The following is a 13,022-nucleotide window of genomic DNA, read 5'->3' as shown; positions in this document are numbered from 1 at the left end:
GAGAGAGAAAAGAATAAAACCACTTTAATTTACCTGGATTTATATCACTCTCTCCAGTCTGTGCTGTTCAGAATCGATCATCCCACTCCCCTGTAAAAATTAGAACTCTATCTGACTTTGTAACTACTTCCTTGAGGACTCGCAATTCATTGGGTTATAAATATGAAATGGCTTTATTTTTCCAATAATCTCCCCCCAAAATTGTGCTCTGCCCCTGCCATTTTCTTGCTGGGTGTCAACTCTCTTCATCACACCTTGGCTCAATTCTATTTATCCATCTCTTCAAGTTATTAGGATCATCTCATTCTGGCAAGTAAGGTTCAATTCTGTTCATTTTCTACTAAGCTTCAAACTGAATTAAAACTATTTTTCCTCCCTTCCCTCCAGAGAAAGGCAGACAAGTCTGTTGCTAGTGGCTTGGAGTATGTGGCGGGGAGTGGGGGGGAGCGGAGGGCAGAGAGGGTTGAGGGCAGGAGCGCTCTGTTCTGTATATCCTTCCCTCTCCTTCTTTCCAGTGCTTCGCTTCTAATGTCAGGGCAAGAGGAGAAATGAAGAAGTGGCTATCTTATGTGGCTCCCCAGTAGGAAGATGGTAATTCCCTCTCTTTCGGATGCTGCTGCTTCTCTAGTTAACCCTGTCAGATCTTCAACGCTCTCTAAACTGGAGAGAATCCAAGTTCTGGCTCCTTCATTGTTGAAGGTCCTTGGGGTGCCTCCCTGCTGCTCAATTCCTTGAGGCATATCTTGCATCTACTTGACCTCCTCCACAAGGGGTCCAGTGAGCAGCCTCTCTTGGAGGGGGCAATGTGGGTGACTGTGGTGTCCCTTCCTTCATCTAGATCATCTCTCTACTGCCCCTTCCCCTTGTCCTAGAACACTTGAGCACTCTGCCTGTCCAGGAGAGATCAGAGGTGAGACAATCACCAGTCTCCAACCTAGGAGAGGGGGAAGGTTGGGCATTTCTAAACTTTATAAGCAATTCTCTTGAATGCTCTTCTCTAGACTTTAAGAGGAAGAAGTGCCTCCATCTCCTTTATTACAGTGAGAATGGGGTGAAGAGAGGAAATAGAGTAACATTATGAATATTCTACTTCACAGAAAGCTAACCTTATCTCTACTCACCCTTTCCTTATACTTCAGGGAGTAGGGGTGGGATGGGGTAGGGGATGTTTGGTGTTTGGGCTGTTTCCCTGTATTGACATTTCTTGGCCTAACTATAGGTGGGCTGGCCTAACCACAGGTGGTCCCTGAACTTAGAATATGTGAGCTCATCTCCTTACGTGCACAGCATTAGAACTTAGCCAGGGCCCAGGGAACATCCCTGTTGACATACTATTACACTTGTCTCCAACCACCTGGAAGTTCTGTTAATCTTCACAGCATGTGATGAAAAAAAAAAAAAAAGAACAGTTCTGTATTAACTAAAAATATAATAGGAAAAGGAAAGGGATATAGGAAAAAATTGCAATGATTTTCTATTTTGCAAAGCAAATTTACCTTCAAGAAAATTTGGAGAGTTGTGTTATTTACCTATATAAATATAATAAATAATTTGAATTTATTTGAACTCTTTTACCTATGTGTACACCCATCATTTTAATACTAAATTGTCCATTTATAAGATTTCTGCCCTTACAATTTTGATGTGATCGGGGATCAAAACTGAACATGACTAAGCAACGTATAGTATGTTATTGAAGACAAAGTATACTATTTGTTAAAAGCACAAAACCACAGTTTAAAACAAGCAAGAGATGGACTTCCATTGTGGTCCAGTGGTTAAGAATCCACCTGCCAATGCAGGGGACGTGGGCTCAATCACTGGTCTGGGAAGATCCCACATGTTGTGGGGCACTAAACTACTGAGCCTGTGCCCTAGAGCCCACGAGCTGCAACTACTGAACCTGCACCCCACAACTACTGAGCCTGAGCTCTAGAGCCCGCAAACCTCAACTACTCAGCCTGTGCACAAATACTGAAGCCCACCACTCTGGGGCCCACGTGCTGCAACTACTGAAGTCCGCATGCCTAGAGCCCATGTTCCACAACGAGAAGCCACTGCAACGAGAAGCCCATGCACAGCAACGAAGAGTAGTCCCTGCCTGCCGCAACTAGAGAAAGCCCGTGTGCAGCAATGAAGACCCAGTGCAGCCAAAAATAAATAAATAAATAAAAATAAAACAAGAAAGGGGGGGTAAGATGTATCAATATTTAGTGGAGGGGAGGAACCAAGATGGAGGAGTAGAAGGACATGCTCTCACTCCCTCTTGTGAGAACACCAGAATCACAACTAGCTGCTGGACAGTCATCGACAGGAAGACACTGGAACTCACCAGAAAAGATACCCCATATCCAAAGACAAAGGAGAAGCCACAATGAGATGGTAGGAGGGGTGCAATCACAGTAATATCAAATCCCGTAACTGCTGGGTGGGTGACTCACAGACTGGAGAACACTTATACCACAGAAGTTCACCCACTGGAGTAAAGGTTCTGAGCCCCACGTCAGGCTTCCCAACCTGGGAGTCCAGCAACGGCAGGAGGAATTCCTAGAAAATCAGACTTTGAGGCCTAGTGGGATTTGATTGCAGGACTTCGACAAGACTGGGGGAAACAGAGACTCCACTCTTCGACAGCGCACACAAAGTAGTGGGCACATTGGGACCCAGGGGAAGGAGCAGTGACCCCAGAGGAGACTGAACCAGACCTACCTGCTAGTGTTGGAGGGTCCCCTGCAGAGGCGGGGGGTGGCTGTGGCTCAATGTGGGGACAAGGACACTGGCAGCAGAAGTTCTAGGAAGTACTCCTTGGTGTGAGCCCTCCCAGAGTCTGTCATTAGCCTCACCAAAGAGCCCACGTAGGCTCCAGTGTTGGGTTGCCTCAGGCCAAACAACCAACAGGGAGGGAACACAGCCCCACCCATCAGCGGTCAAGCGGATTAAAGTTTTACTGAGCTCTGCCCAGCAGAGCAATAGTCAGCTCTATCCACCACCAGTCCCTCCCATCAGGAAACTTACACAAGCCTCTTAGACGGCCTCATCCACCAGAGGGCAGAGAGCAGAAGCAAGAATGACTACAATCCTGCAGCCTATGGATCAAAAACCACATTCACAGAAAGATAGACAAGATGAAAAGGCAGAGGGCTATGTACCAGATGAAGGAACAAGATAAAACCCCAGAAAAACAACTAAATGAAGTGGAGATATGCAACTTTCCAGAAAAAGAATTCAGAATAATGATAGTGAAGATGATCCAGGACCTCGGAAAAGAATGGAGGCAAAGATCGAGAAGATGTAAGAAATGTTTAAAAAAGATCTAGAAGAATTAAAGAACAAACAATCAGAGATGAAAAACACAGTAACTGAAATGAAAACTACACTAGAGGGAATCAATAGCAGAATAACTGAGGCAGAAGAACAGATAAGTGACCTGGAAGACAGAATGGTGGAATTCACTGCTGCGGAACAGAATAAAGAAAAAAGAATGAAAATAAATGAAGACAGCCTAAGAGACCTCTGGGACAACATTAAATGCAACAACATTTGCATTATAGGGGTCCCAGAAGGAGAAGAGAGAGAGAAAGGGCCCGAGAAAATATTTGCAGAGATTATAGTCAAAAACTTCCCTAACATGGGAAAGGAAATAGCCACCCAAGCCCAGGAAGGGCAGAGAGTCCCGTACAGGATAAACCCAAGGAGAAACATGCCGAGACACACAGTAATCAAATTGGAAAAAATTATAGACAAAGAAAAATTACTGAAAGCAGCAAGGGAAAAATGACAAATAACATACAAGGGAATTCCCATAATGTTAACAGCTGATTTCTCAGCAGAAATTCTACAAGCCAGAAGGGAGTGGCATGATATACTTAAAGTGATGAAAGGGAAGAACGTACAACCAAGATTACTGTACCCGGCAAGGATCTCATTCAGCTTTGATGGAGAAATGAAAAGCTTTACAGAGAAGCAAAAGCTAAGAGAATTCAGCACCACCAAACCAACTCTACAACAAATGCTAAAGGAACTTCTCTAACTGGGAAACACAAGAGAAGAAAAGGACCTACAAAAACAAACCCAAAACAGTTAAGAAAATGGTCATAGGAACATACATATCGATAATTACCTTAAACGTGAATGGATTAAATGCTCCAACCAAAAGACACAGGCTTGCTAAATGGATACAAAAACAAGACCCATATATATGCTGTCTACAAGAGACACACTTCAGACCTAGGGACACATACAGACTGAAAGTGAGGGGATGGAAAAAGATACTCCATGCAAATGGAAATGAAAAGAAAGCTGGAGTGGCAATACTCATATCTGATAAAATAGACTTTAAAATAAAGAATGTTACAAGAGACAAGGAAGGACACTACATAATGATCAAGGGATCAATCCAAGAAGAATATATAACAATTATAAATATATATGCACCCAACATAGGAGCACCTCAATACATAAGGCAACTGCTATCAGCTATAAAAGAGAAAATTGACAGTAACACAATAATAGTGGGGGACTTTAACACCTCACTTACACCAATGGACAGATCATCCAAATTGAAAATAAATAAGGAAACAGAAGCTTTAAATGATACAATAGACCAGATAGGTTTAATTGATATTTATAGGACATTCCATCCAAAAACAGCAGATTACACTTTCTTCTCAAGTGCACACGGAACATTCTCCAGGATAGATCACATCATGGGTCACAAATCAAGCCTCCATAAATTTAAGAAAATTGAAATCATATCAAGCAACTTTTCTGACCACAATGCTATGAGAGTAGAAATGAATTACAGGGAAAAAAATGTAAAAAACACAAACACATGGAGGCCAAACAATACATTACTAAATAACCAAGAGATCACTGAAGAAATCAAAGAGGAAATCAAAAAATACCTAGAGACAAATAACAATGAAAACACGACGATCCAAAACCTATGGGCTTCAGCAAAGGCAGTTCCAAGAGGGAAGTTTATAGCTATACAAGCCTACTTCAAGAAACAAGAAATATCTCAAATAAACAATCTAACCTTACACCTAAAGGAACTAGAGAAAGAAGAACAAACAAAACCCAAAATTAGCAGAAGGAAAGAAATCATAAAGATCAGAGCAGAAATAAATGAAATAGAAACAAAGAAAACAATAGCAAAGATCAGTAAAACTAAAAGCTGGTTCTTTGAGAAGATAAACAAAATTGATAAACCATTAGCCAGACTCATCAAGAAAAAGAGGAAGAGGACTCAAATCAATAAAATTAGAAATGAAAAAGGAGAAGTTACAACAGACACTGCAGAAATACAAAGCATCCTAAGAGACTCCTACAAGTAACTCCATGCCAACAAAATGGACAATCTGGAAGAAATGGACAAATTCTTAGAAAGGTATAACCTTCCAAGACTGAACCAGGAAGAAATAGAAAATATGAACAGACCAATCACAAGTGATGAAATTGAAACTGTGATTAAAAATCTTCCAACAAACAAAAGTCCAGGACCAGATGGCTTCACAGGTGAATTCTATCAAACATTTAGAGACGAACTAACACCTATACTTCTCAAACTCTTCCAAAAAATTGCAGAGGAACGAACACTCCCAAACTCATTCTATGAGGCCACCATCACCCTGATACCAAAACCAGACAAAGATACTACAAAAAAAAGAAAATTACAGACCAATATCACTGATGAATATAGAAGCAAAAATCCTCAACAAAATACTAGGAAACAGAATCCAACAACACATTAAAAGGATCATACACCATGATCAAGTGGGATTTATCCCAGGGATGCAAGGATTCTTCAATATACACAAATCAAGCAATGTGACACACCATATTAACAAACTGAAGAATAAAAAACATATGATCATCTCAAGAGATGCAGAAAAAGCTTTTGACAAAATTCAACACCCATTTATGATAAAAACTCTCCAGAAAGTGGGCATAGAGGGAATCTACCTCAATATAATAAAGGCCACATATGACAAACCCACAGCAAACATCATTCTCAATGGTGAAAAACTGAAAGCATTTCCTCTAAGATTAGGAACAAGAAAAGGATGTCCACTCTCACCACTATTATTCAACATAGTTTTGGAAGTCCTAGCCACAGCAGTCAGAGAAGAAAAAGAAATAAAAGGAATACAAATTGGAAAAGAAGAAGTAAAACTGTCAGTGTTTGCAGATGACAGGATACTATACATAGAGAATCCTAAAAATGCCACCAGAAAACTACTAGAGCAACTCAATGAATTTGGTAAAGTTGTAGGATACAAGATTAATGCACAGAAATCTCTTGCATTCCTATACACTAATGATAAAAAATCTAAAAGAGAAATTAAGGACACACTCCCATTTACCACTGCAACAAAAAGAATAAAATACCTAGGAATAAACCTACCAAGGGAGACAAAAGACCTGTATGCAGAAAACTATAAGACACTGATGAAAGAAATTAAAGATGATACCAACAGATGAAGAGATATACCATGTTCTTGGATTGGAAGAATCAATATTGTGAAAATGACTATACTACCCAAAGCAATCTACAGATTCAATGCAACCCTATCAAATTACCAATGGCATTTTTTACGGAACTAGAACAAAAAAATCTCAAAATTTGTATGGAGACACAAAGACCCCGAATAGCCAAAGCAGTCTTGAGGGAAAAAAATGGAGCTGGAGGAATCAGACTCCCTGACTTCAGACTATACTACAAAGCTACAGTAATCAAGACAATATGGTACTGGAACAAAAACAGAAACATAGGTCAATGGAACAAGATAGAAAGCCCAGAGATAAACCCACGCACCTATGGTCAACTAATCTATGACAAAGGAGGCAAGGATATATAATGGAGAAAAGACAGTCTCTTCAATAAGTGGTGCTGGGAAAACTGGACAGCTACATGTAAAAGAATGAAATTAGAACACTCCCTAACACCATACACAAAAATAAACTCAAAATGGATTCGAGACCTAAATGTAAGACCGGACACTATAAAACTCTTAGAGGAAAACATAGGAAGAACACTCTTTGACATAAATCACAGCAAGACCTTTTTTGATCCACCTCCTAGAGTAATGGAAATAAAAACAAAAATAAACAAATGGGACCTAATGAAACTTCAAAACTTTTGCAAAGCAAAGGAAACCATAAAGAAGATGAAAAGTCAACCCTCAGAATGGGAGAAAATATTTGTAGACGCATCAATGGACAAAGGATTAATCTCCGAAATATATAAACAGCTCATGCAGCTCAATATTAAAGAAACAAACAACACAATCTAAAACTTGGCAGAAGACCTAAATAGACATTTCTCCAAAGAAGACATACAGATGGCCAAGAAGCTCATGAAAAGCTGCTCAACATCACTAATTATTAGAGAAATGCAAATCAAAACTACAATGAGATATCACCTCACACCAGTTAGAATGGGCTTCATCAGAAAATCTACAAACAAATGCTGGAGAGGGTGTGGAGAAAAGGGAACCCTCTCGCACTGTTGGTGGGAATGTAAACTGATACAGCCACAATGGGGAACAGTATGCAAGTTCCTTAATAAACTAAAAATAGAATTACCATATGATCCCACTACTGGGCATATACCCAGAGAAAACCATAATTCAAAAAGACACATGCACCCCAATGTTCATTGCAGCACTATTTACAATAGCCAGGTCATGGAAGCAACCTAAATGCCCATTGACAGACAAATGGATAAAGAAGATGTGGTACATATATACAATGGAATATTACTCAGCCATAAAAAAGAATGAAATTGAGTCATTTGTTGAGACATGGATGGATCTAGAGACTGTCATACAGAGTGAAGTAAGTCAGAAAGAGAAAAACAAATATCATATATTAATGCATGTATGTGGAACCTAGAAAAATGGTACAGATGAACCGGTTTGCAGGGCAGAAGTTGAGACACAGATGGAGAGAACAAATGTATGGACACCAAGGGGGGAAAGCTACGGGGGGGGGGGGGGGGGGGAATGACTAAAAAGAACCTGTTGTATAAAAAAAAATTAAATTTAAAAATTAAAAAAAAACTAATACTAAACTTTCTTTGGGTTATTTGTATTGAAGTATGTTAATATAAATGTTTCAGACATTACATGAAATTCCTAAAAATCTTTTATGTTCTGGTATAATGTTATGTCATAATTCTAGTTATTACTTTAAACTGTATATCTCAGAAATAACTAAATTTCCTTGTCAATTGCATTATTATGAACTTTCATCAAATCATTAACCGTGGTCATTTTTAAGTGTTTTGTCATTTACGGACAGTTCTGGGTGTACTCTGATGCTTTTGCAAAAATGTTCCTATAAAAGGGTTTCATCTTCAAGGAATTCATGGAAAAGACTCTGACAAGTACAGGTTTCTGGTAACTGACGATAATGCTGAACTGAATGAATAAGCATTTTCAGAACTCTAATGGAAAACTGATGAATTCATAAAAGTGCTAACAAAAGATCAAGATGAGAAAAAAATTAATTACATGGGACTGAGTGAACTGATGAGGATGATTTTAATTTTTGTGACTTTGAATTTAAAAAATGTGATAAAAAAAGATTAACTTACTTAAGTGAGGTATTATTTATAAAAATAAGTTTAAAAAAATCAAGAAAATGAAAGACTTCATCTGTTTTCTTTTCTAATGTCTGTACGTTGGAGGAAGATGTAATGGTATTCCTGGCATGTCATTTTGCCCTCCGGAACCATCAAACATTATAGATGTGATTATGTAGAATTATTTAAATATGGTCGTGTATCTTTACCTTTCTGGTCAATCACAATTTCTGGTTTTTTGTTTTATTTTTTTTTTTAATAATGAGTTTTTGTTTTGAAAAAAAAATTTAGGGCTTCCCTGGTGGCGCAGTGGTTGAGTCCGCCTGCCGGTGCAAGGGACACGGGTTCGTGCCCTGGTCCGGGAAGATCCCACATGCCGCGGAGCGGCTAGACCCGTGAGCCATGGCCGCTGAACCTGCGCGTCCGGAGCCTGTGCTCCACAACGGGAGAGGCCACAACAGTGAGAGGCCCGCGTACCGCAAAAAAAAAAAAACTTAGTGGAGGGGGAGGAATATTTTATTACAGTCACTAAAAGGTAAGGATTAATTTCCTTTTAGAAAGGGGGACATAATGCACATTTTACAGTGCAATATAAAAAGTATTACTAGCACAATAATACTATCACACCAAAAATGGAACTTATTACTTATTCAGTAAAATGGCCACTTGCTCCTAATCAGTATCATAATTCACTAGACAGATCTGAGGTTCCCTTAAAGGTTTTGCTATACTGATCTTCCCTGGGTTTGTCATTCTCATTTCCCACATAGTTTGACGCATGGAGCAGCTGCTTGCTATAGCACATGAAGAGTGCGGTAATCTAACACAAAGAAATGTCACAGAACCAAAAAACTATAATATACACAGTATTTTTAAAGGGAAAGAACTTTCTAGTAAGAATGCTCAATGGGTATGTCTTTGAAGACAAAATATTAAAGTCAGACTTAAAATATCACTTAATATAGTAAGAAAAATTCCTTTTATGAGGTTTGACTGTCTATGTAATTCATAGCCTGGTTCTTTCTTATAAACCTTTGAAAAGTGTTGTGAATAGAATATATTATACTTGGGATTCCAAAAGCTTTTTACTATTCATTAACAATTTGAGGATTATAAGATTACACTTCAGGTAATTTAGAATAAGATTTTTTAAAACTGAAGTATAGTTGATTTACAATATTGTGTTAGCTTCAGGTATAAAACAAAGTGATTCAATTATTTTTTTTAGATTATGTTCCATTATACGTTATTAGAAGATATTGAATATAGTTCCCTGCATTATACAGTAAAGCTTTTTTGCTTATCTATTTTATGTATAATAGTGTGTATCTGTTAATCCCATACTCCTAATTTATCCCTCCCTCCCTTTCCTCTTTGGTAACCATAAATTTGTTTTCTATGTGAGTCTGTTTCTGTTCTATATATAGATTCATTTGTATTATTTTTTAGATTCCATATATAAGTGATATCATATAATATTTGTCTGATTTACTTCACTTAGTATGATATTCTCTAGGTCCATTCATGTTGCTGCAAATGGCAATATTTCATTCTTTTTTATAGCTGAGTGTATCCCACATCTTCTTTATCCATTCGTCCATTGATGGACACTTAGTTTGTTTCCATGTCTTTGCTATTATAAACAGTGCTGCTATGAACATTGGGGTGCATGTCTTTTTGAATTAGAGTTTTCATCTTTTCCTGATATATGTCCAGATGTGGGATTGCTGGATCATATGGCAAATCTATTTTTAGTTTTTTTTGAGGAACCCCCATGCTGTTTTCCATAGTGGCTGCACCAATTTACATTCCCACCATCAGTGTAGGAGGGTTCCCTTTTCTCCACACTTTCTCCAGCATTTATTATTTATAGACTTTTTGATGATGGCCATTCTGACTGGTGTGAGGTGATACCTCATTGTGGTTTTGATTTGCATTTCTCTAATAATTAGCGAGGTTGAACACCTTTTCATATGCCTGTTAGCCATCTGTATGTCTTCTTTTGAGAAATGTCTATTAAGGTCTTTGGCCCATTTTTTGATTGGATTATTTGGTTTTTTGATATTGAGTCATATAAGTTGTCTGTATAGAATAAGATTTTTTAAATGTGGATGCTGATGTGGAATCATATCTAAAGATATTGTGCCATATATAACTTACCTTTAAATTTATCTAAATTCTTATAAATATCTCACAGTTTTTGTTTGTTTGTTTGGCTATGTGGGATCTTATTTCCCTGATCAGGAATTGAACCCAGGCCCTCCTCAGTAATAGCGCAGAGTCCTAACCACTGGACCACCAGGGAATTCTCACAGTTCATTTTAAGGCAATAAATTGATTAACATGTTCACTTTAAAATATTGTTTCTAAACTCTTTATTAATATCAAGTGGAAAGAATTTATACCTTTATTATAGTAAGAAGTAATTTTAAATTATTTAATAACTCACCAAATCAGTTTCTTGTCACATAGGGTAACATGTTATTACCAAACAACTTTGCCTCTAGTCAAAGAGAAACAAATCATTGCACAAGGCTCAAAATTTTTGTGAAAATAAATATTTAGGAAAGTAAACCACAGATGTAATTGAATCCCAGTGAAATACATTAAACAATTATGAGAAGTAGCTATTACTCTGACCATCAAGTTTGGTATAAGAAGTAAACAGTTTAGCCCAAACTGCCCTCAGCCGGCCGGTCGGCCGGCTCTGTTATGGCGATCTGCAGCCCCAGCATCGTGATTAGCAATAATTAACCAGCTTATGACCTAGATTTATTTTGTATACCTAATCATTATGCTGAGGATTTGGAAAAGGTGTTTATTCCTCATGGACTAATTATGGACAGGACCGAACGTCTTGCTCAAGATGTGAAGAAGGAGATGGGAGGCCATCACACCGTGGCCCTCTGTGTGCTCAACGGGGACTACAAATTCTTTGCTCACCTGCTGGATTACATCAAAGTACTGAAGAGAAATAGTGATAGATCCATTCCTATGACTGTAGATTTTATCAGACTGAAGAGCTACTGTAATGACCAGTCAACAGGCGACATAAAAGTAATTGGTGAAGATGATCTCTCAACTTTCACTGGAAAGAATGTGTTGATTGTGGAAGGTATAATTGACACTGGCAAAACAATGAAAACCTTGCTTTCCTTGGTCAAGCAGCATAATCCAAAGATGATCAAGGTTGCAAGCTTGCTGGTGCAAAGGACCCCTTGAAGTGCTGGATACAGACCAGACTTTGTTGGATTTGAAATTCTAGCCAAGTTTGTTGTAGGATATGCCCTTGACTATAATGAATACTTCGGGGATGTGAATCATGTTTGTGTCATTAGTGAAGCTGGAAAAGCAAAATACAAAGCCTAAGATGATAGTTCAAGTTGAGTTTGGAAACATCTGGAGTCCCACTGAAATCACCAGTAAAATTATCAAATGTTCTAGTTCTGTGGCCAGATGCTTAGTTGAGATTATTGCATGTAACTTCTTAGAATTTTATCTGTTGTATTTTAGAAATGCCAGTTGCTGCATTCCCAAACTCTTTATTTGCACTGTCAGCCTATAGACTATCATTTCCCTTTGGGTGGATTGCTGTTTTACTCGTGAATGAAAAACCTCTTAAACCACATCACTATGGAACGAAAATATTGACATTGTATATGTAAAGAACATTTGAAGAAAAGAATATATTAGTTTTTTAACTGGTATTTTACTTTTTACATATTCAGGGAAGAACAGAAGTGATTGAGTATTGTTAATTATACCACTGTGTGTTCAGAAAAGTAAGAAACAGTCAGTTTCATATCAGTCACAGCACTTAGAAGTATCGTTATGTCGGATAAACCACACGTCCTGGAATTATTTTAGTAGCTTTTAGTAGTATTAACTGTAATTTCCCACTTGTTCAAATTATTTTTGGTGAATCTTTGTCAACAGATTGATCTGTACCTTTTAAATACAGATCAATAAGTTCCAAAAACCTACCACTTTTTGAATTCTTCAACATAAAAATCCTTAAAACAAAGGCTGTCTCTTTAAAAGAGAGAAAAAAAGTAAACAGTTTAACTTTATAGGGTTATTTATTAATTTTTTTTTTACATCTTTATTGGAGTATAATTGCCTTCCAATGGTGTTAGTTTCTGCTTTATAACAAAGTGAATCAACTATACATACACATATATCCCCATATCTCCTCCCTCTTGTGTCTCCCTCCCAGTCTCCCTATCCCACCCCTCTAGGTGGTCACAAAGCACCAAGCTGATCTCCCTGTGCTATGTGGCTGCTTCTACAGGATTATTTATTAATCTTGCTGGAAATGATTCCCATGATTTTGAGAATGGAGACTCCATACTTCTCTTTAGATCCTTAGTAATAGGTTTAGAATATGGGAAACCCAAATTATACTAGTTTATTGATTCCACAAAAGTAGATTCCC

The 13,022-nt window shown here is 37.9% G+C and overlaps 1 pseudogene; it reads left to right on the top strand.

Annotated features, from left to right (window-relative positions):
* Positions 1–10,628: 10,628 nt before the first annotated feature.
* Positions 10,629–12,668, top strand: LOC113633558 (hypoxanthine-guanine phosphoribosyltransferase pseudogene; annotated as a pseudogene).
* Positions 12,669–13,022: the final 354 nt, after the last annotated feature.

This window comes from Aethalodelphis obliquidens, unplaced genomic scaffold (assembly GCF_003676395.1).
Source record: "Aethalodelphis obliquidens isolate GAN/ISIS:26980383/991018 unplaced genomic scaffold, ASM367639v1 scaffold40, whole genome shotgun sequence".
NCBI lineage: Eukaryota > Metazoa > Chordata > Mammalia > Artiodactyla > Delphinidae > Aethalodelphis > Aethalodelphis obliquidens.
Note: the sequence above shows the minus strand (reverse complement) of the source record. Positions and strands in the feature narration are given on the sequence as shown.